Raw genomic sequence first — 25,496 nt, 5'->3', positions numbered from 1 at the left:
TATTGCTTGAATCATATATAACTCTTGCTTAATGCAAGGGCAATAGCCCCAAATACTTGACTCACAGTTTAAAATAATTATTTTTATCAAGCTCAAATTAAGTTTTCTGTGGATATGGTAATTCTGTGAATAAAAATGTACTTGTGTGAAACAAATGCCCTTTCTTTTCAGACTTTCTGTCAAAAAAAATGTTGGTCTTAAACTGAATGGCAATAACTTTTTCCTGTCTCCTAAGAAAATATTGAGATGTAAAATTATGGGAATAGAGTGTTCTAATTTCAAGAACATCCACAAGAAGCATTAGCTCTAGCAATAATTGTGACTGTACCAATTTTATAGAATGAGTAGATTATGAAATATTGGAAAAGAGAGAGTGAAATAACAGAGGGTGAGTAAAATGTTCAAATCAGTTTGTACATGGTTTTTTTCTTCATACTTGTCTCTATCATTGATGATGATTGTGTACTAATTGTGCAATACATTCACATTAAAAAAATGCCATTAGGACAAAAGTTAGTTTCTAATCTTACAATAACTTCAAAACAAGGTTAAGATATAGTTTTGAAGAACTATTTTGTGAAATCCACAAAAATATAGAGAAGAATATACTAAATGCTTTATAATCTTGAATGTTTGTGGTAACTCTCTCTAAGCCCAACTTCAAAAGAAGAAATCATTAGGAAAAAATGTTGATATTAAAGAATGCAAATGTTTTAAATTTTAGTTTACTTGTAAGGAAAAAAGATAATTAAAAAGTAAATCACAAATTGAAAAAGAACTGTATGCATAGACAAAGAAACAATAAAAGAAGGAACTCAATAATGTTTAAGGGATATTAGACATTTTTAGACATAAAAATAACATGTGAAGCATGGAAGAGGTAAATTTCACTATTTGTAAAGGGAAAGCAGGTGAAAACAATAAAAATGTCATTTTCAATCTTATTTTTAGAGCTGCTTAGATCACTTTTTAGACCTTGTATTGCCACAGCAAATGAGAGAAAGGTCTTTTCTCCCCACACACTTTTTACTGGTGCATGCATTATAGTTGTACATAATGATGGGATTTATTGTTATATACTCATACATGCACACAACATAATATATATTGTCCAGTATCACTCCCCAGCACATCCCCTTTCCCTCCCTCTCTCCTTCCCACTGCTTGGTCCCTTTTCTCCAATGATCTCCCTTTGATTTTCAAGAGATCCACCTGCACTTTGGTTCTCATTTTTCCTCTCTAGCTTCCACATATGAGAGAAAACATACAACCCTTGAGTTTGACTTCTTTTGCTTAACATGATGGTCCATCATGTTAAGATTGGTTCCAACTGATTTTCCTGCAAATGCTGTAATTTTATTTTTATTTACAACTAAATAAAATTCCCTTGTGTACATATGCCATTTTTTATCTGTCCATCAATTGAAGGATACCTGGACTGGTTTCATAATTTGGCTATTGGGAATTGTGCTGCTATAAACATGGGTTTACATGTATCATTGTAATAACAAGATTTTAAATATTCAGAATAAATACCGAGAAGTTGTCCAGTTGGGTCATGTGATAGTTTCATACCAAGTCTTGTGAGGAATCTCCATACTGATTTCCATAAAGGTTTCACTAATTTACAGTCTCACCAACAGTGTAAAAGTGTTCCTTTCCCTCCAAATCCTCTCCAGTGTTTAATATTAGTTGTATTCTTGGTGTCTGCCATTCTGACTTGTGTGAGATAAAATATAGTGTATAGTTTTGATTTGCATTTCCCTGATTGCTAATGATGTTGAACATCTTTCAAGTATTTCTTGGCATTTGCATTTTTCTTTTAAGAAGTGTTCATTTAATTTACTTGTTCATTTATTAATAGGTTATTTTATTATTTGGTGTAAAGTTTGTTGAGCTCTTTATTATTTTATATATTAATCCTCTATCAGAAAAATATTTCGCAAAATTTTTCTCCCATTCTGTGGGTTCTTTTTGCCTTCCTAATTTTTTCCTTTGCTGTGCAGAAGCTCTTTAACTTCATGTTGTCCCATTTCTTAATTCTTAGCTCAGGCATTATTTCCTGAGCTTTAGGTGTCCTATTGAAAAAGTCATTGCCTATTCCTATATGCTGGAGTGTTGACCTATGTTTTCATACAGGAGTTGTGTAATTTCTAGGTCTTTGATCTATTTTGATAGCAGTGCTTAACATATCATTTATCTCTCTCTCTCTCTCTCTCTCACACACACACACACACACACACACACACACAGATGCTCTGTTAAAAGTGAATATTGATTCCTGAGACATGTGGGTTTTTTCCCAATGATTTTGTCTGCTTTGGCCTTGCCTCTTTGATTTATTATTAAGTGTTCAGTTATAGTTTAAATAAGCAGATATAGCTAAAAATTACTTTAATAGCAGTGGGAAAATATTTTATTAATGCCAGTTAAATGAAATATACCACATTTTCATGGAAGGAATATTTTGATTTTATAACACATGCATAAAATTGTTAATGGTATTTAGCTTTAGATGGATTATAAATAAGTTTTTATATGCTGTTTATTTTGAGTCTCTTATGGCTTTTATAATCAGGAACAAACTACTTTTAAAACTCCCTTTTAAACATATATTCATTCTCAAGCCACATATTGATATTACCTCCATATTTCTAGTCTATGTATTTTATAAAAATTAAATTTGTTTTGAAATTCATGAAAAATGAGCAACTAGTTGAAATACATTCCCATTGGGCATTTCAGCTCCCCATCCTAGGAAACAGTTGTGGTTCTCCAGTTGTAAGGAGATCTTCAAGGCATGATTTTCACTTTACGTAAGTGGTGTGTATTTTCTCTTTATTATTATTTCTTCTATTTTGCTGTTTCTTTTGCACAAAACATAGAAAGAAAGGTCTTAAGGGACTATTAAAGATAATCAGGATGTTTAGAAGAGCCAGTGGAGAGAAAAACTCTCAATCTTTACCTCTGGCACAGTTACCAGCTATTGCTTTTCTATCAGTGACATATAACTTATTACTAATGGGAAATAGGATCACAAGTTTGTGCTTGTCTTGAAATGTGCTCTTAAATACTCCTGAAAATACCCCCATTTTTTTTCCATTGCAGACTGATTGTCCACTATAATCTAGGCAGAGGGCTCAATCTTCAGGAACCATTCTATAAACCTCTTAATGAGTCATCTGTTGTTGTATACATCCAAATTTGTCAGCTTAAAACAATAAATTTTATTATTTCCACAGTGTCTGTGGGTCAATAATTTCAGAGACACTTAGCTGATTGGCTCTAGTTTATGATCTCTCAAAAATATTACAGTAAATATATCTGTCAAGACTTGACTAGGCTACAAGATCTACTTTCAAGATGGCTCCCTCACATGGCTGCACATTGGTGTGGCTATCAGACAGGAGGCCTCAGTTCTTTGCCTCATGATCTTCTCTATAGAGGAACTTAAAGCATCCTCATGGCATGGTGGGTATTTCACAAAGGGAAGGTGGTCCACAAGAGATTAAGGTGGAAGCTGTAATATCTTTTTGATGAAGGAGCCTCAACACTCACACAGGTTTACTTCTAAATTATTCTTCTTTGAGTCAGACCTACTCAATGAGAGAGAGGAAAAAAGTAAACAAGACTGTGAATTCCAGCAGGCAAGGGATCACTGGGTGCCATCCTGGAGTATGGTTGCTGGTGAAGAAATCTGCTTCCAGGCCCTGGATAATTAACTTCCTTCTCACTTGCAAAATATACTCATCCCCTTTCATGTTCCCAAAAACCTTTTTCTATTATGGCATCAGTTCAAAATCCAATAGCTCATTATGTAAGCGGGGTGCATTTGTTTTCCATTGCTGTGTAACAAATTATGCAAATATAGCAGCTTTAAACAATACCCATTTATTATCTCAGAACTCTGAAGGTCAGAAGTCTGAGGATGGAGTAACTGGGTTCTTAGCTCAAGAAATGACAGACTGAACTCAAGGTGTTTGTCATGGCTTCAGTTCCCATGTAGAGTTTGGGGGTTTTCTCCAAGCTCATTCTGGCTTTGGGGAGAATCCAGTTTCTTTTGATGGGCACACTGGGTTTTCTAGAGGCTTCCTGCCATTCTGTGACAAGTGACACACTCCACAATGTGGCAATTAGTTCTTTCAAGGTTAGCAAAGGAATTTCTCAGCTGCTTGACATTTCTGATTTCCTTTGACTGATCTCTAGACCCAGATGTAAAGATTTTGTATGATTAGAGCAAGCCTATCTAACTCTTTGAATTAAAGTCAAGTGATAAGTAAATTTAATTATATCTTCACAATCCCTTTTACCATGTAAAGTAAGGGAACTGGTTCATGGTATTCCATCATATTCATAAATCCCTTCTATATTTAAGGAGTGGAAAATAGAGATAATGTCTTCACACAGAGAAATGTGAATCTTAGAATCTAACATACCAGATCTGGGTAAATCTGTACTAGTTTGCTATTGCTATGTAGTAAATTACTAGATGAGATAAATTGGTATTAGTTAACTATTACTATGTAATAACTTGCCCCCTAAATTATCTGCATAACATAAGGATAAGTATGACTTCCTTCACACAATTTCTGTGGGTCAGGAATTCAGAAGGGTTTGATTGAAGATTCCTGCATGAAATTTGTGGTGAAGTTGCAGTTAAGAAATTAGCCAGAGACAGCTGTGGTAGTACACACTTGTAATCCCAACTACTGTTGAGGCTGAGACAGGAGGATCATAAGTTCAAGGCCAGTTGCACAATTTAGGAAGATTCTATCTCAAAATAAAAAATAAAATGAACCAGTGATGTGGCTCCATGTTAAAGCAACTGTGAATTGACTCCCTGGTACCAAAAAGACAAAAGCAGGGAAAACCAAGCAAAAAACCAAAAAACAGTCAGGGTGGCTAGGTGTGGTAGTGTAACCTGTAATCACAGTTATATAGGAAGATTACAAGTTCAATACCAGTCTGGGCAAATTAGCACAACCTTGTCTCAAAATAAAAGTAAACAAAGAGCTGGGGATATAGCTCAGTGGTAGATTTCTTGTCTAGCAAGTGTGAGTCCTAGAGTTTGATCCTGCATCCTTAAAGAAATAAAAAGTTCAGCCAGGGTTACCAATTCTACAGGCTTGACTGGGGCTGGAAGATGTGTTTTTTTGTTTGTTTGTTTGTTTGTTTTGCTTTGTTTTGTTTCATGTGTGTGTGTGTGTGTGTGTGTGTGTGTGTGTGTGTGTGTGTGTGTTTTCCTGGGAATTGAAGCCAGGGCCTTGTTCATTCAAGGCAAGCACTCTATATCCCCAGCCCAGAAAATGGTCTATTAAGGTGATTTATTCACCTGGGGGTCTTCTTGGTGCTGTCTGCTTGTAGTAAGTAGGTCTCATTTCCTCTGCAAATGTGCTGGCCCCCAGGCTGTGAGAGGTATTTATGTCATGGTGACTGACATCAATTGCCTTGACTGAGTCATCAAGGGAGCAAAGAGAGAGAAGCAGTATCTTGCAGCATCTAGCTTCAAAACTTACACAACAGTATTTCTGCCATATTATATTGGTCACACAGGTTCATCCTGATAAAGTGTGGGAGGGGCCATGAAGAGCAGGAGAAAGCATATCCAGGCCATTTTGCAGGCTGGTTCTCACAAACTCAATTAACAAAAACAAAAGAAACTTTTTTAAATAGAAGAAAGAACATACTGAAATTAGTACATTTTCTCTTGTGCCCACTGCCATAGCCAGTTAAGGTTCTCATCTCTCTTGCTATCTTTACATACCTTTATCATTGTGCCCTTGTTCCCAGTGTTATTCCTTTTTAAATATTTCAAGCGGTCTAATGAAAAGCCAAACCCCATAACCCACTAGGTAAAGTCTATAGACTTATAACAAGGCAACATGGACCACAACCTGTGTCTGTGTCTCTTGCATCATCTTCTTTACTTTTCCCACCACCCAACTGTCTTTATGTTTCAGTCATGTTAGAATTCTTTATCTTTCCCTAAAAGGTATTGATCTCATTCATATTTCTTGCCTTTTCTTTTTCTGATTTCTCTAAGAGCAACAGCTAATAGTGACAATGCATGTCCTAAAATCCAGGCAGATACTTTGCTAAATCACACATTGGGTAGTTGAATTTTCTCCTTACCACAACCCTATATGGTAACTGTTATTGTCATTCTCATTCTGCAATTGAGTACTTCTAACCCCTATAAAAACACACATACCTTCAGCTTACCAAATCACTGGCTAAAATAATGACAAATCAAACATCCCTTATAAAAACAAACCCTATTACAATTTTGAATGCTTTGTTAGACAGTCCATTAGAGTGAAAAAGTAAGAATCATGTATTGGTTTGAAACTTTTTAGTCCAAAAGTCTACAAAGAGAACTGTGTTGATGAAAAATCTTTCCCTAAACTCATCTGTTACAGCTCCTATATTCCTTATTTCTCCATCCAAGCCAAATTTTATAGTTGATAGTTATGTGAAGATCTATGTTACCACTACATAATGTTTAATTCTATCCACACGTACCTCTTTTTAACAATACCCAGTAATCACTTCTACAATTTATTTTATTCAAACATATAAGTGCCTCTGAAAGACAATGGAGAGATCCTTAAGCATGTTAGCCATTCCTCATTAGAGAAAAACATCCCTTCCTCTGAAAATCATTTACTGTACCCTAACATTTTGTGTGTTTTTGAAAATATAACTTCTTAATTTTAAAAATGTGCCTGGGGATTTCTTCCCCTTCTGATTTTCCAAAGTAAAAATAGCATATTCCAGAATTCACCCTACAAAAGCTAATTTTTCTTAAAAAGATATTGCTTTTCTAAACACAAGATGTCATTCAAATGAGTTCCATAATTTGTTTATGTAGACATTGTATCTGTGTTTATTCTAAATCTAGAACCAAAGAATGACTAGGCAATACCAATGCTGCTTTGGCTGTTTCTACTGAACAAAGTCATAAAACACAATACTTTATAAATTATATTATAGTGATTTATAAATGTTCTTTGCCAATAGAATCAGAAGAATAGGACATCTAATTATTAAGACACTTAAGGAAATTAAGAATCTATATTATACAGGAAAAAAATTTTAAAAAGAAAAATCTAATTTAGAACGGGCATAGAATCAACCAAGATTTAAAATATTCTCATTTCTTCTCTTTCAATATTATAATTTCATATTTCTTTTTAAAAAGAACTGAATTAAAATACAGTAATTGTTAAACTATCTTCCAGAAAGTCAAGCATCCTTAACATTTCTGTACAGGTCCATTTATCAGTCTTCTGCAAGAGTTAGCAGTTCATGGTATGGAGGTCTCATTTTGCTTTTCCTGCAGAGTTGATGATGCACATCAAATATCATCCCAATTCCTCAAGAATCATCCATTCTGCTGCTGCCTTTGATTCTCTCTTCTTGTCTGTCTGCTCTGCCTGTGTGTGAAGCCAATTACTACTTCCTTAGTTATAAATATAAATGGCAAGTTTCCTCCTCCACTATTCAAAGCCAGTGTTGGCCTAGTAAGCAAGTCTGAAATAATCTGAGAAGATAAATTAGTCTTCCTGCTGTTTGTTGCTGCACTCTTACTTCAGCTTTATCTGCCAAATGCATCCATGTCTATCTTTCTGGGCTTTCTTCAAAATTCTTATAGCTAACACATTTACATGTTGAGGAACACATTATTTCTTCCTCATAGCATTCAGTAGTTTTTAAGACATCCTGATATTGGCAATTATATCCCTTGCTATGCCATTGATATGCTTCTCCCCCTTTCCTTTCTCTAATTTAGACATAAAATCTTCTGTATTTCTGTCAGTGCATGCCTTGATTGCTTTTTGCCTTTCATTTTCATGTTCCAGTTGTTATAACAATTAGTATAACTGCAATTGATATAAAATTTGCCATTTACAAAGCAATCACAGTATAATTTCAAACAGTGATTTTGTACAATTACAGGGCTGTCTGTGCTGACTGTCAGATACTGATGGGATTATGCCATTGAATGGAAGACTTGCCTGGGTCTGAATACTAAATGTTTCAGTAAAATTAGAGCTGACTTCTATACACACATATGAAGACTGCTATAGCTGAGTAATGTACTGATCTGGAAGCACTGTAGCCCACAATGCCTGTTCCTGGAACTGGTGCCAGAACAGTACATGGTGGGAGGTTAGTGAGGTTGGGCTGGATCTGTGACAGTGGGGTGGAAGGCATAATAAGCCATTGCTGTGGTTGGCTGTTAGTTACTGTTTATGAAGCTGGATTGATGGATTTTGGGACAATTTGTTGGATAGCCTGAGCTTGAACAAATGAAGCTGACATCTGCACAGGGGTTGTATTAACAACCACTGGCTTTGCTTCCTATAGAGGCTTAATGCTAAAGAGGATCCTTGGGCTGCTGGTCAAGGAGCAGAATGAGGAGGCCTAGGGAGGCCTGGGGAGTGCCACGAGGAGGTTCATACACCATTCTAGAGACCAGAGCTCAGGCTCTGCCTGATCAGCCAAGTCCAGCTGCACAGGAGCCTGGGCAAGGGTATGCACAATTCCATCCCACAACCTGCAGACCCCTGAGGAGGTCAGGCATAGGCCTGATCCACCACAGCTTTACTGTACATGAGACAGGGCATAGGGTAGTAACAGGTCCATCTAGCCTTGGGCTGACCCTTCCTGGAGCTCAGACTCAGCCCAGGAATGACTCCACCCACCTTTAGGTGTCCTGTAGAGCTCAGGCTCCACCCAGCACTGACTCCACCTACTGGAAGACACCTGCCTGAGTTCGGCCCCAGCCCACTTCAGCCTGGCTGACAGGCCTGGGAGCCTGGCCCAAGGTAGGCCTGGCTCCTTCCTGCCACCAGCCCACCCCTACCAGAGCTCAGGCCAGATCCTGGACCACGTCTGCCCACAGGTGAACACCTTGCAGAGCTCAGGCTCCTGCATGATCAGTTGAGGCCAGCTGCACAGGAGCCTGGGCAAGGGTCAGCACCGTTCCATCCAGCCACCAGCAGACCCTTGTGGAGGTCAGGCCCAGGGTGATCTGCCCTGCTGAACTGCATGCAAGCCCGTTCTCAGGGTAAGCTCAGGTCCATCCCACCACTGGTGGACATCCGCTGGAGCTCGGCCTCTGCCCTGATCAGCCTCTTACCCCTGCATGGGAGTCTTTACCTGGGGTAGGCCTTGGTCAATCCTGCCACAGGCTGACCCCTGCTTGAGCTGAGACTCTGACCAGATTCACTTTGCCTGAGGCTCCAGGAGCCCAGCCCAGTCACAGGGTAGGTCAGAGTTCGTCCTGACCCCACCAGATTGCCGCTGTAGCTTAGGCTCGGCTCAGGACCACCTTGCCCACCTACCTGGTGACTGTGGCCAGGGTACACCTGGTTCTATCCAACCACTGGCGGACCCCTGCTGCCACTGAAGCTCTGCCCAGGAGCCAGGCCCCAAGGAAGGCCCAGGTTCTACCCTCCACCTGCTCAAGTCTGTAAGTCCTCAGGCTCCGCACAGGACTGCCTCCACACACCAACAGACAAGCTTGAGAGCTCAGGATCCATCCAGATGTTCCACGACCACCTGTGGCAGGAAAACCAGGCACAGGATGGCCACAGGTCTGACCCGACACCAGCCCACCATTGCTGGAGTTCAGGCTTGGCCCAGATCCACCTTGCCAACCTGCAATGGAGCCGGGGCCCAGTAGAGGCCTGGGTTCCTCCAGCCACTGCAAAAACCCAGCCTGAGTCCAGGCTCCGCCCATGAACCCTTCCCTCCAAGGGCAGACACCCGCTGGAGCCATGGAAAAAGTTTGACTTCCATTGCAAATTGAGAAGATCAACCAGAATTCTCCAGCTGGCAAAGGGCTCTCTGCAAGAGGGAAAACTGTTGCCACTTGCTAGAAAATAGAATTTGGTGATGCTCCTGGGGGTGTCTGCACAGCTCACCAGAGCTTAATCACATACAGAGCTCCTACAACTTAACAGGCAGAAACAAACAGCCGATAAGAATGGCAAAACCCAATAGCAGCTCTTTATAAAAGATGACATACCAAAAATTGAGATGACTTTCCACCTCACAATATAGTAATACAAAGGAAACCTAAAGTGCATGTGTGTTTTTGCCTATTAAATACAAAGAATAAAAAGAGTGAGAAAATCTAATGTTAACAGTGTTGGAAAATGGAATTATCATGCTCTGATCACTGCAATACAAAATTGTCATAACTCTCCTGCAGAGAATTTTCAAGAAATATGCCCAAATTTAAATTGCATGACTACCTTTAGCCCAAGAATTTCAATTTAAATAAGATATTCTTTGTTACTGTGGCAATTTTTTTTAAATTTTAACCTGAAGTTGTCCATTGTAATTATTTTACACGCATATATAAAATATATTTTTACTAGGGTTTTTTTTTTTTGGGGGGGAAGGGTGTAGTTGAACACAATGCCTTTGTTTTATTTACTTATTTTTATGTGGTGCTGAGGATCAAACCCAGGGCCTCTCCCATGCTAGCTGAGCAATCTACTGCTGAGCTACATCCCCAACCCCACTGGTGTTTTATTTTTAAAAAAAAATATTTTGGCATATCTGTATAAATATTCCTATATAATTGTATCTCAGAAACATTATTTTTTAAAAAGTTACCATATGGGCTGGGACTGTCGCTCAGTCAAAGCACACTTGCCTGGTATGTCGGAGGCATTGTGTTTCATTCTCAACACCATTTATAAATAAATAAAATAAAGATCAATCAACAAATAAGAAAAAGAAACATTAAAAAAAGAATATAGATGGTGCTTAAAAAAAAAAAAGTTAACCCAGGTGCAGTTGTCCATGTTCATGACATGAGACAATTAACATGTTAACTTTTAAAAAAGGAGTATGGTTCTATGGCACCAAAGAGGATCACATTATTATACAGCCATCACCATTGTTTGTCCATCCCCAGGATTTTCTACTCATGAATTCAACCTGTCCTCATTCAATACTGCTTGCCACTTTTCCGTCTTCCTCATCCCAGTACCCACCATTATACTTCCTGTCTGTATGAATTTGATTATTTCAAAGATTTACTTGAACACCACAAAAGTCCAAGAGCAATATGTGCTGGTGTATGCGTGTACATGTACACACACACACACACACACACACACACACACACATACACACACACACACACACCTCCATATACATACAAAACGTGCATGAGTAACCAACTTTGTCTTCTTTCTTTTCCACATTGATGTTTAGAAATCCTCCTATACTGTGTAAACATTCATTTGTTTTGCTCCTGGACTTTCATGTCTGATTATTTGATCTATCAGAGCATCATGAGTTTATTTTGATTTACATAGTGAGACAGAGATTGGATTTCATGTTTTTACCTACACCATTAGGCATCTTCAAAATTGTCCCAATACCTTTTGCAGAATAATTTGTCTTTCTCCCAATAATGGAAATGTGTCCTTTGTGACATTATAAAGTGCTTTATCAATGCAAGTCTTTCCTGATCTCTCTTTTAAGTTCTGTCACTCTGTTCCCAGTTCCCACACTTTAGATATTATAATTCTTTAGGTGAAGATACCTCTGGGTGCTAAATCCATGACTTATTTTATTTTTCCAAAATGATCCTTTTGTGTTGGGCATGACGGCCTATATCTGTCATCCCAGTGGCTTGGGGTACTGAGGCAGGAAGATTGCAAGTTCAAAGCTAGCCTCAGGAACTGGGAGGCACTAAGCTAGTCAGTGAGACCCTGTCTCCCAGTAAAATACAAAATAGGGCGGGAATATGGCTCAGTGGTTGAGTGCTTCTGAGTTTCAATCCCCGGTACCAAATAAAAAATTTAAACACACACACACACACACACACACACACACACACATCTCACACATGTATACTTTTGTGACTTAATTTTTCAAAATGACTTTAGACCTTTTTTCTCTCATGATACCTTCTGGAAGTAAGATTTTATACAGACTGAAATGAGGAAAATAGATAGCTGGTCAACACTGGACTCTCTCTGAAGGAATAGACTTTACCTATTATGACATGGTTCTCTGTTTTCATAGTTTTATTTATGTGGACCCTAAAGACTTAGGAGAACAACATCTGAGTGCTACATATAGCTATTTCAATGGATTTCAGTGGGAACTTCCTCTCTGGTTTCAACCCCAGTATTTATTTTTATTTTACTGGGGATTGAATGGGGGGGAGCTTAACCACTGAGCCCCATTCCTGACTCTTTTTTTTCTGTTTCATTTACAGTCATGGCCTCACTGAAATGCTTATGGTCCGGCTAAGTTGCAGATGGCAGCTTTGAACTTGGAATACTTTTGCCTCAGCCTCCATGTGACAGGATAACAGGCCCAAGCACATTCTTCTGAACACACAAGACACATTAATTTGTGCATGCATGTGCTTCTGTCATCTTGGTCTTCTTTCCAGAATCAACACCAATCTGGTGCAGCGAGTTTTTCCTAAATGTCCTGCCTTTCCTTAACCTCCTAGGGTTTCTTTACTGTCCTCCGGTTCATAAGGCTGTTTCCCTGGTGGACTGAGCCCGAGCATACCTGTGGGCTTCTTCATACTGTGACAAGATCCCAGCACATTAATTATCTGGTTTTCTGAGTGTGGTCATGATCTGCTGATTCTCTGTCATGACCCCTAGCTGCAATCTTGAGTTGGGTCATGCTGTTCCACCACTCTTGTCATTCTTCCTGTGCTAAGGAGTACTCAGGAATATCCAGTAGAGGAAAACAGATGAGTGGCCAAGCAATTTAGTAATTCCACCACATTGCAGAGAAGCTCAAACACCGTGAAGAGAACTGTGTGAATGCCACAATCCTGGGTTCTGGGGACACTGAACATTCTCCCTACCCACCATAAACGGTCTGGGTTAAGAGGCCTTTAAAACTTTGGGGATAAAATATATGGTTGAAGACAAAGTAAGCAATAAAAATAGTATTTCTTATATTATTGGAGCTTAAAAATTAACCACTCCATTCACAATATCCTCAAAGAAAATAAGATACTTGGGAATCAACCTAACAAAAGAGGTGAAAGATTTATACAATGAAAACTACAGAACCCTAAAGAAAGAGATAGAAGAAGATCTCAGAAGATGGAAAAATGTACCCAGTTCATGGATAGGCAGAACTAACATCATCAAAATGGCGATATTACCCAAAGTTCTCTACAGGTTTAATGTGATGCCAATCAAAATCCCAATGGCATTTCTTGTAGAAAGAGATAAAGCAATCTTGAAATTCATATGGAAAAACAAAAGACCCAGAATAGCAAAAGCAATTCTAAGCAGGAAGTGTGAATCTGGAGGTATAGCGATACAAACTGTACTACAAAGCAATAGTAACAAAAACAGCATGGTACTGGTACCAAAACAGTCACGTGGACCAATGGTACAGAATAGAGGACACAGAGACTAATCCACAAAGTTACAACTATCTTATATTTGATAAAGGGGCTAAAAACATGCAATGGAGGAAGGATAGCATCTTCAACAAATGGTGCTGGGAAAACTGGAAATCCATATGCAACAAAATAAAACTGAATCCCTTTCTCTCACCATGCACAAAAGTTAACTCAAAATGGATCAAGGAGCTAGATATCAAATCAGAGACACTGCTTCTGATAGAAGAAAAAGTTGGCTACAATCTACATATTGTGGGGTCGGGCTCCAAATTCCTTAATAGGATGCCCATAGCCCAAGAGTTAAAAACAAGAATAAACAAATGGGACTTACTTAAACTAAAAAGTTTTTTCTCAGTAAGAGAAACAATAAAAGAGGTAAATAGAGAGCCTAAATCCTGGGAACAAATTTTTACCCCTCACACCTCAGATAGAGCCCTAATATCCAGAATATACAAAGAACTCTAAGAATTAAACAATAAGATAAAAATTAACCCAATCAACAAATGGGCCAAGGACCTGAACAGACACTTCTCAGAGGAGGACATACAATCAATCAACAAATACATGAAAAAATGCTCACCATCACTAGCAATCAGAGAAATGCAAATCAAAACCACCCTAAGATACCATCTCACTCCAGTAAGATTGGCAGCCATTATGAAGTCAAAAAACAATAAGTGTTGGCAAGGATGTGGGGAAAAGGGTACACTTGTACACTGCTGGTGGGACTGCAAATTGGTGAGGCCAATTTGGAAAGCAGTATGGAGATTCCTGGGAAAGCTGGGAATGGATCCACCATTTGACCCAGCTATTGCCCTTCTCGGACTATTCCCTGAGGACCCTAAAAGAGCATACTATAGGGATACTGCCACATCAATGATTATAGCGACACAATTCACAATAGCTAGACTGTGGAACCAACCTAGATGCCCTTCAATAGATGAATGGATAAAAAAAAATGTGGCATCTATACACAATGGAGTATTATGCAGCACTAAGAAATGACAAAATCATAGAATTTGCAGGGAAATGCATGGCATTAGAGCAGATTATGCTAAGTGAAGCTAGCCAATCCCTAAAAAACAATTGCCAAATGTCTTCTTTGATATAAAGAGAGCAACTAAGAACAGAACAGGAAGGAAGAGCATGAGGAAAAGACTAACAGTAAACAAAGACGAATGGGGGGAGAGAGGGAGAGAGAAGTGAAAGCATATGGAAATGGTAGGAGACCTTCGATGATACACAAAATTATAAGAGGTTGTGAGGGGCAAAGGGGAGGGAAAAAAAGGGGAGAAAATCGAACAACAGCAGAGGAGGTACAGAGGGAAGATGGGAGGGCAGGGGAGGGGAGGGGGGATAGTAGGGGATAGGAATGGTAGCAGAATTCAACAGTCACCAATATGCCATTATGTAAAAATGTGAGTGTGTAACCGATGTGATTCTGCAATTTGTTTTGGGGGTAAAAATGGGAGTTCAAAACCCAATTGAGTCAAATGTATGAAAGATCATGAGCTCTGTAATGTTTTGAACAATTAATAAAAAAAATAAGTGTTTTTAGGATGTAGTATAGGTGAAACTGATGTTCAATTTGGGTAAAAGAAAGCAATTAACAACTGTGCTTTGTGAATAATACCTCAGGCGGCTGAGAATTTCTTTGGAGATACTGACTTCCTATAAATTGATCCTGAGTAAGTTTTTTTCACTTGTAGTTCAGAAAAAAAGAACACTTGAATCCAGGACCCCATAATAATATATTTAAACTGGGGTGCAAGAAGTTTGGGGAGAGTATTTGGTCATTTGCTTTCCTTGAGAAGAGTATGTTCTTGTACTCTTTTAATAATAACTTCCTAGGAATGCTGTACTTTCCAAATGGATTGTTTTCACTTTTAACAAATTTGAATAGGGTTAGTTATTTATAAATTAATCTTAAACCAGCTCCTTTGTAAAAATATTTTTTAGTTGTTGATGGAGATTTATTTTGTTTATTTGTATGTGGTGCTGAGAATGGAACTTAGTGCCTTACCCATGCTAGGCAAGCACTCTACCACTGAGTCACAGCCTACTCCTTTGATGTTTAAGGTTCTTCAAATTCAGAATTTGGGGCTGTATTTTTATATAATGATATTTATATTTAATATTTTTATAGCATTGACCATCAGGAACCATTATTAGCTCAACTGCAAGATACTGTCACTTTTTACAATTTTCTTAAGAAACCATGCTATTTTTATTAGGACTGATTTGTCACCAGCAAATACAGCCATAGGCAAAGCTACATTGTTCACCCAGAGATGATTCATGGGCTCCATTCAAATACCATGTGAAAGCAAACCTTTACTTACCCCAGGGATTATAGGTTGTCTTTTTTTTTTTTGATTGTTCAAAACATTACAGAGCTCTTGATAAATCCTCTTTCATACATTTGACTCCATTGGGTTTTGAACTCCCATTTCTACCCCAAATACAGATAGCAGAATCACATCTGTTACATACTCACATTTTTACATAATGGCATATTAGTGACTGTTGTAATCTGCTACCTTTCCTATCCCCTACTATCCCCCCTCCCCTCCCCTCCCCTCCCACCTTCCCTCTCTGCCTCCTCTGCTGTTGTTCAATTCTCTCCCTTTTTTCCCCCTCCCCCTTGCCCGTCATAAACTCTTATACTTTTGTGTATCACTGAAGGTCTCCTACCATTTCCATATGCTTTCCCTTCTCTCTCCCTTTCTCTCCCCCCATTCGTCTTTGTTTACTGTTAGTCTTTTCCTCATGCTCTTCCTTCCTGTTCTGTTCTTTGGGGTGATTTGTTCCCTTGCTTTTTCATGTTATCTGTGTGTCTACCCATCTAACAGTATGGATCTGAGGCAATAGATTTTTTACCCTGTGGACTTACAGTGTCCCTGAAGGTTTCCAGTACCTATTTAGGGAGAGACAAATAATAACAACAATCAATGCAAGCAAGATACAGCTTTAAACCAAATAGTTTCTACTATGATTTCTACAATTTTAATTATCACAATAAACAGAAGTGATATGATCAGTTATTGTGTACAATAAAGACAGTAAGTTTGCCAAAGGGTTTACAGTTTCACATGGTGGACAGGTAAAAACAGAAATGATATTGGATGTGATGATTATGATGGAGGATGAGAGAAGACAGAAGTAAAAGATTAAAGGAAGAATGAAAGAAAAAAATAGAGATTGGCTGTTAGTGGAAGAAAAGGGAGAATCAAGGGAAATAGGTAGGTAGGAGAAAAAAATATATATATAAATAAAAATTAAAAAAATAAAGAATAAAGTAAAATATGCAAATCAAACATCCTAGTTCACAAAAAAACTAATCTGCAAAAAGTAAATGGCTTCAAAAATGCTAGAAATGAGAAAAAAATATGAAAATCTTTAAATGTCCATGTATCAAGATCACAATTAAACAGAGTAAAAGAATTTTAAAAAAAGAAAAAACAGAAAAATCTTGATGAAAAGTTAAAGAATTATTTTTGTTGGAATTAAAAATATTCTCAGCTTCTCTTTCTTAGCAGTTTTAGGTGGCGTCATCTGGATCATGATGCTCCACCCTTTGGATTGCTGGGATGAGAGAGAGAATCCTGTAGGCCCAATTCCTGGAGGCAGGGTTTAGACTTTGGTGGGTTCCAGGCTCTTTGCTGAATGCCAGTTGGGTTAGAGATTTTAAAGTGCTGTACCTTCAGCACCCAGTACTTCCTGGTCCACACTGGAAACTCCCCTGGGTTCCACTCGTATGGTGAGGGTGCCGATTCTTAGTCCCCTACATCACCGCAGACCCCATGTTTCTTGGTCTTGGGTTCAGACTCCAATCTCTCCTGCCCCACCCTTCTGAGTTCCTGGCCAGATGAGTCTCTCCAGGCTGGTCCTGCATGCAGTTGGATTGGAGGGGGAGAGGCAGAGCTGGGTGGGTTTCAATGACCAGTTGTCCTCTGTGTAAACCTGTCTCAACGTTTGATTTTCTCCTGGTCACTTGAGCACACTCTGTCATGCAGTGTGTGTTTACTGGGCCTGTATTTTGAGTCAAACTCGGGTTTGCCAGGGATCAGCTTCCTCAGTTGCGGCCCCTGTGCCACCACTGCAAAATGGTTCCTTCCCTTGTCCTCTGCCTGGTGCCTGTAGAGTTGGTGGCTTCTTCTCCTGTTCATGAATATTGTGCAACATGTCCTTCAGATTTGTTGGGCAATGTCCTTGGTCTCTAAATGCTCTGTACCCAGACATGCCTTGGGCCTCCCAAAATGTGAGTTTCTTTAATCCCTTTATCCCTCTACTATGCTCATGGAAGGACCTCTCTGGCTGGGACTTCTGGCCCTGCCAAGGCAGAAGCTGTGCTGCTGGGAAGTTTTTCTTATTTTATTATATCTAACCTCCTATGTCCCTGGTCTGCTTTGAATGTCCAGTTTTAAATTCCAGTAAAGTTCTCCCCTTTTCTGGTTCATCCACCTTGTAGAGAAGCTGCCTGTCTGCTTTCTGGGTCTCACACCAGGGAGCAGCCAGGAACTCAGCCTCCTCTATTCTGCAATCTTGAAAATCTCCCTGATTTCTCTTTCAGTAGATTAATCACTGATATGTATAGGAATACAATTGATTGATGGGTGTTAATTTTATATCCTGCTACTTTGCTGAATTCATTTATGAGTTCTAGAAGTTTTCTGGTGGAGTTTTGGGGTCCTGTAAATATAGAATCATGTTGTTGGCAAATAGGGATAGTTTGTGTTCTTCTTTCCCACATGTGACCTGCCTGAACTGAATCAGGTGAACATATACAATTTAAGCAGAGACATAGAAGGCACCATCAAAAACCTACCAACTAAGAAAAGCCCAGAACTAGACAGATTCTCAGCTGAGTTCTACAAGACCTTCAAAGAAGAATTAATACCCAAACGCCTCAAATTATTCCATGAAATAGAAAAGAAGGGAACACATTCTATGAAACTAGTATCACCCTGATACCCCCCCCCAAAAAAACACAAGGAAATGAAACTTCAGACCAATATCCCCGATGAACATAGACACAAAAATTCTCAATAAAATTCTGGCAAATCACATGCAAAAACATTAAAAAGATAGTGTACCATGATCAAGTGGGGTTCATCCCAGGTATTCAGGGTTGGTTTAACATCAGTATATTTAAAGAAAAGAATCATATGATTATTTCAATAGGTGCAGAAAAAGCATTTGATAAAACACAGCACCTCTTCATGTTGAAAACACTAGAAAAACTAGGGATAATAGGAACATAGCACAACACTGTAAAAGCTATATATGCTAATCCCCAAGCCAACATCATTCTAAATGGAGAAAAATTGAAAGCAACTGGAATAAGACAAGGATGCCCTCTTTCACCGCTTTTATTAAACATTGTCCTTGAAACTCTAGCCAGAGCAATTAGAAGAAAGAAATTAAAGGGATATCATTGAGGACATTTAAAAAAAAATTCTATCTAGAATGTCTGGTCATTTGTCTAATAGACATATATTTTGAGTTTGTTTGCTTTCAAAAATTTTTTTTGCAGCAGTTATATTCTAACTGGCTTTTAATAAGCAAGGAATTTCTTATTTATGACAACACTGTTTATGTTTCATTGGAAAATCTAAAATATTGAAAAATTGACCAAAATATGGTGTAAAAGTATTGTTGATCAGTTTTGTTTGAATGTCTCTGCCCCTCGCCTGCCTCTTCTTTGCTGGGAATGGACCTCAGGTGCCAATGTCTGGGCTTGGCACAAGATCACGAGCCACTCACAGCTTTGTAGATTCAAACAGCAATTCTTTATTCCCGAACTCACACCGACCGTCTACAAACACGTTCTGGGGAAATCTCGTTCTGCCCGCCCAATTCACCTACTCCAGGAGGCTTTTTTCCAAATCCCATTTGAATCTCATGAGAACTCAATGGGAACAAGCAGCAGGAACACCCTAATCCCAGCAGCAATAATCTTCAACCTCCAACTTCCCTAAAACCCATATTGTCTTAGACCGGGAACGCCCTAAACTTGTCTTAAACCAGGAACGCCTTAAACTCAAGGAGCGAGATACTTCCTCAAACCTGATCAGCTCTAAACCCAGATCCGCCCTGGTCCTTGAGCAAGGTCACCTTATATGCAATGTCAGCAGCGAAATTCCAAGGCAAGTCCATTTAACATGGGGTACGCTGGCAAGGAAATTACAATGCGTCATTCCTACTTGGCAATGGCCCTCAGCACTCAGGTCCTTGAGCAGGCTAGACAAGCAGTACCACTGTGCTGTACTTCCAGCCCCAATGACTTTTTGTTTTAAGTATTACCACAGCCACTTTGACACTACATTAAGATGTCTTATAATGTCAACCCCCCCAAATGTATTCTGTTTTCAAAGCATTAGTAGTAATTAGTATTACTAATAATAATATAAAAAATTCTAGAAGAATTGCAGGTGTAATTCCAATAATGATGACTTCACAGTTCTCAAACCAGATCTTCATCTCAGAATTTATACATTACTATAAAGCATGTAGTGTATAATTTCAAAAAAATCTTTAGAGGAACTTAAGATGGAGCCACTTTTTCTGTATTATTTCATCAAGTGATCATGTCTGAATCTGAAATAGCTTTTTTTTAGGTTTAGGAACTAATCTCTTCCTTTGATATTCCTTTTTATTTGTGGTCTTAGTTTTCTGGGGAGAACTTGGGCTAAAATATACACACACATGCACACACACATATACACAATACAACATGCAAAAGCTATCATATATACAAACCTATAAACAAATAATATATATATATATATATATATATATATACACATGAAAATTTTGGAAAAGAAATTTTTGAAAAATATATAGAGAGAGGTGCTACCATACCAAGAGTCAGAAGAAATATAAAGCTTCTAAGAACATTTTTTGGGGGGATAGAAATTGACGAAGCTATCCATGGAACTAAATACATGCTAATATATTAACTCAGTTAAGTAGATTGAGTAATTGTTTATTAAACATGATAGCTATCTGTCAGGATGAAGATAAAAAATGGACTTCATCCTATAATATATGTGAAAATCGGTTAGCAGAGATTAAAAACCAATATCAAAAATATCTGTAAATCTTGGAGTTTATATATGTAATTGAAGGATGGGAGAGAATTTTGTAATACTAAATGAAGGTACTTTAAGTTTTTTTTTTTTTGAACATTTACATTGTCCAATACCTCTCTGTATGTCGAAAGTACCAATATAAAATACATGTTCTAGAAGACTTCTTAATGCAAAATAGAATTAATAGACAGTGCCAAGAGTTCTTAGTATTGATTTAAAAAAAAAGCTGGAAAAATGTGTTCAGTGTGCTAGAAGGCGATATTGCAGCAAAGCCGTATGTCCCATGTGTATGACAATATGTCCAAGAAAACGTGTTAATGTAACAGTAATGCATTATTTGACATAAGTCTAATCATTAACATCAATGACTGACATAAGTACTGATCGTTAACATCAATGGCTTGCAGGGATTTGGATAATAAAGAATGTTCCTACTCATTGCTGGTAGAAATGGGAAGTTTAAAAATCCTTTTGGAAATTTATCTACTATCTATTAAAATAAATAATTTATGATTCTCTTGGAAGAGAAAAAGACTATAGGTGGAAACTAAGGAAAGAAGAATGAAGTGTGACTTTTAATACTTAACCCAGATGCTCATGGATGTTTATTGTGGTAAGGAAATAAGTAAATGCTCTTGATGGAAGAATGGCTGAATAAATGGCCGAGTATTAGTATAACAGCTGTTAAAAGAATGAATTAGAGGGGATGCAGTGGTGGCTCAGTGGTAGAGCACTTGCCTAGCACGCATGAGGCACTGGGTTCGATCCTCGGCACCACATAAAAACAAACTAATGTATCCACCTAAAACTAAAAAGATACATACATAAATAAATAATATTTGAAAAAAAAAATGAATTAGAACTATATCATTGACTTGTAAGGGTTTTTTTGTACTGTTGTTGAGTAAATAAGCTAAATTCAGAAAATGGCATACTGTCTCATGTTTATGGAATACTGGCAAATACGTATGTAAGTCTGTGTAAGATTATGCAAGTTTGGAAAAAAGAATGGGAGGGCATATAGGTTGTTATTAAAATAACCATGTGTATATCACTTGTGGGTTTTTAAAATTAGATTCTGCATATATTCCATAGAAGCAAATCTGTTTCAAACTAATGAAGCTTAAATTCAGGATATCTGCCATTCCAAGGTCTTAGGAGGGATGATGTAGTGAGTTTACATGGCCATCTCAGTGTAATTTGTGTGGCTATAATAAAATACTACAGACTGGGTAATTTATAATGAATAGAGATTTCTTTGACTTGTGGTTCAGGAGACTGGGAAGTCCAAGATGGAGAGGCTACATCTATGAGGACTTTATTGCTGTGTGATAACATGGTGGAAGGCATCACTTACTACATTAGTCTATCCATGAGGACAGAGCTCTCATGGCATAATCACCTTTTAATTGTCCATATCTCAACACTGTTGCTCTAGGGATTAGATTTCTAGCACATGAAATTTGGGGGGACACATTCGAATCATAGCAATGGCCAATTGTTTTTCTTCAGATTAATAGAGTTGAACCTGGATTGGGTAAGCATGTTGTCTCTGTTGATGTAGACTCATTTTCTATCAACTTTCTGGTCCTGTTAGGGGACTTGGAAGTGGTGCATTTCGGAGATTTGAGTAAGGAAAAGTTGAGTTGGATATAAGATTTAATTTGGATGTAGGGATGTTTTATGTAGTGTGCACTTTTGTGAACAAGTACCTTGTTAAATGTCCCAAGAGTAAGCAGCAGCAGTGCTCCTCCTGCCCACCACGTTGCCTAGAAATGTGATTCAAAGGTATAGTAGCATTGCTAGAAATCTCAGAACATCGGTGCGGCATCTTACACTGAAAGTATGTGAGTCTTATTAGAGAAACAGTGTTGAAATGTATGGGACCAGAAGCTAGTTTGCAAAAAAAACCTTCCATATTTTATGTTTCATTTATGAAAGAAATTTAAGAGACATTTCTCTGAATTTAACAGCTTTCATAAACATTTAAATGATATTTTTATTGACAAGTTGTGGAGCTGAATGAAACTTTACCAAAAGATCAGTGAAAAATAATCTATCAATCATAGTTAGAAGAAAGAATGAATTTTCTATTTTTTTTCAATAAAAATTTTACAAAATTGTCATTTAAGAAGCTACTTAAGCAAATAAAAGTGAAAATGCATGTGTGTATGTGTGTGTGTGTGTGTGTGTGTGTGTGTATTGTGGAGGGAAGTATTATAATTTATAGCAATATTGTTTTCTGGGGTTTGCAATATGGTATTTTTCAGCTCTCATGAATTTGTCTTATGTTGTGATTTTTTTCATTCTAAACAAACACTCACTTTTGTGCCTAGTTTTGCTTTTGTAATTCTATATTTTTCTCAAGGCCAGATTTGCAAATTTTATGCATATTTTAAGCAAATTACATCCAGTACCCACAAATCTCAATATAACTTTGGATACACACACACACACACACACACACACACACGGAGAGTAGTAAATTAAAAGATCACAAAATATTTTAGAATTTCTTCATATGATCTACAGTACTTTGTTTTTATATGAAATGACCACGAGTGAATATACAAGAAACAAGTGCAATAAAGCACCAAATTCTGTGCATGTTAGATTTCATTGGGATGAATCAACAACCATGTATGAGTATAATACTCTACTGAAATAAATATATAAATAAATAAGCACCGGTTCTTTGAGGATTTGTATTAAATAATTACTGAAGACCTTGTCCTGGCTCTGATACCTGTGGCTCCAATGTTGTTCACTTTGAAGAAAGCGCTGCTATTCTGGCTGGCCAGCAGAGGGCACTGTGCTGCTGATCTGGGGTGTGCAGTGAGTTTGAGAGGGTTAAAGAGAACAAATATTTGATGTGATCAGATTAGAGCTCAAAACTTTCTTTTGCAGCCTGTCTGATTCTCTGATTCTGTCTTCCTCTCTGTCACACACACGCAAAGTTGAAATGGATGGGTGGATGTACACTTCTGGCAGACATAAATAGGGAAAAGCTTGCTAGAGAAGATGACCCCTTGGGCTGTTGGCTCCAAAGAGGCGAAGGATGTGGTTTGAAGAAAGGAAGAAAGAGAAGTTCTAGGAATTTGGCGAAGGATAAAAGGAAGCCAGAGAACTTAATAAAAGCGACTACTCTTCAGAATACAGTGATTTCCATTTAAAGGGCAAGAGCTCTGCTCTCAATTTCCCTGTGGGTTGAGTTATAGGGCAAAGACTCCTGTGCTGAAAGCCATATTGCTCATCTCAAAGGAAAATCTCAAAGGAATTCATTAAAATTATGTACCCTGAGTGCTTTACTAACGTTGCTTCTCGTTAGACTCTTACGGGGCAAATTAGAATTCGCCTTCTTTTATCCACAACCTGGGACTCAGTTGTTTCTGTACAAAGAAAGTGATTGTGGGGAGTGACATCAGATATGGGTAGTTACAAGATGTTTTTGTGGTGGGAAGTAGTGGAAGAACAAATTGGGTATTTAGCCTATATTTCATGTTCTAATAAACAGTTCCTTATGTGTGACTGCTCCTAAAATTAGCTAAAAGAACAGACTGTCCCTTAACAGTTATATTTGGATAGTAATTTTTATTTATAATATTAAATTATTATTAAAATAACTCATGTTGGTAGTTAAAATTTCAAGTATTTAGAAGGGCTTAGTGTTAGAAATCAACAGTCTGTGCCCCGCCTCTCCCATCCTGGTCCTGTTCTCCAAAGGCAACCACTTTGAACTCTTTCTGTGTAACTTTTTATTTTTTTATTTTTCTATTGGTTGTTCAAAACATTACAAAGCTCTTGACATATCATATTTCATACATTAGATTCAAGTTGGTTATGAACTCCCAATTTTACCCCAAATACAGATTGTAGAATCACATCGGTTACACATCCACATTTTTACATAATGCCCTATTAGTGACTGTTGTATTCTGCTACCTTTCCTATCCTCTACTATCCCTTCTCCCCTCCCCTCCCATCTTCTCTCTCTACCTCTGTGTAACTTTTTAATCCCTCTCTTTGTATTTTTGTGGGAACATTTAATGGTTAGATGTTGATTCTCACATGGGTATTGTTAAGTCTCTTAATTTTTAGCTTTTTTTGTTTTGTTTTGTTTTACTTTCTGTGAGTTTTTCTCACCTGTATTTCCCATCCCTTTTATTGCCTTCTTTTAGTGAGGTGAGAATGCTTCAAATTCCCAGTAGCTCCGTTATTGTTTCTTTTAAGAAGTCGTGTCTTGCGCTTGTTTTATGTGATGTGTCATCGCCTTATAACTGAGGACATTAGCATTTTTAAAAGTATTCCAGAGGAAGGACTCATACACATGGGCATGTAGAGAGCTATTTTCTGTCTTCCATGGGTTTGAGCATTTGCCCTTGGGAACACCCCTCTCCCTGGGCGAGCAGCCTGGCGGGTGAGTTTCTTTGCACCCAGCAGAAGGGGACCTGGGGGAGAGCCGCTGAGCTTCTTCTATTAGGTCTTTTGCTTTCAGCCCTTTCTAGATGTCCCATGTAGTTTCTCCAGACTCTCCGCTGATCCCCTGGGTCAGCTCCCTATGTGTAGATTTTCAATACTTCCCTTACGCTTTCTGTCCTTGCCTGAGACTCTTCTCTATCTATCTTGTCTCCAGTTTGAGGGTCTCCTCAGCTTTGTAGTCTGAACCCCCTAACCCCCATACTTATCCCTTATCCTCAGCACACTGAGATTGGCTCCTTCTCTGTCCTGCCTGATATGTGACTATGGTGGTTAATTTTATTTTTAAGATTTTATGTATTTATTTTTGTGGTGTGGGAATCAAACCTAGGGCCTTGTGCATGCGAAGCAAGTACTCTATATCCCCAGAGTATAGGCTGGGCTATATCCCCAGCCCTGCCTATTTATTGATTTTTGTGGTGCTAGAGATGGAACCCAGGGCCTAGCACATGCTAGCTCTACCTTGGAGCCACATCCCCTATCTCTGAGCTATCCACTCCCTACCTGTG

General features: G+C 38.2%; 1 pseudogene; it reads right to left on the bottom strand.

Annotated features, from left to right (window-relative positions):
* Positions 1-7,322: 7,322 nt before the first annotated feature.
* On the bottom strand, positions 7,323-9,748 carry LOC144253378 (protein lin-54 homolog pseudogene; annotated as a pseudogene).
* Positions 9,749-25,496: the final 15,748 nt, after the last annotated feature.

The sequence above is a fragment of the Urocitellus parryii genome, chromosome 2 (assembly GCF_045843805.1).
Source record: "Urocitellus parryii isolate mUroPar1 chromosome 2, mUroPar1.hap1, whole genome shotgun sequence".
In the NCBI taxonomy this organism is placed as follows: domain Eukaryota; kingdom Metazoa; phylum Chordata; class Mammalia; order Rodentia; family Sciuridae; genus Urocitellus; species Urocitellus parryii.
This window is presented reverse-complemented; position numbering and strand designations above follow the sequence as displayed.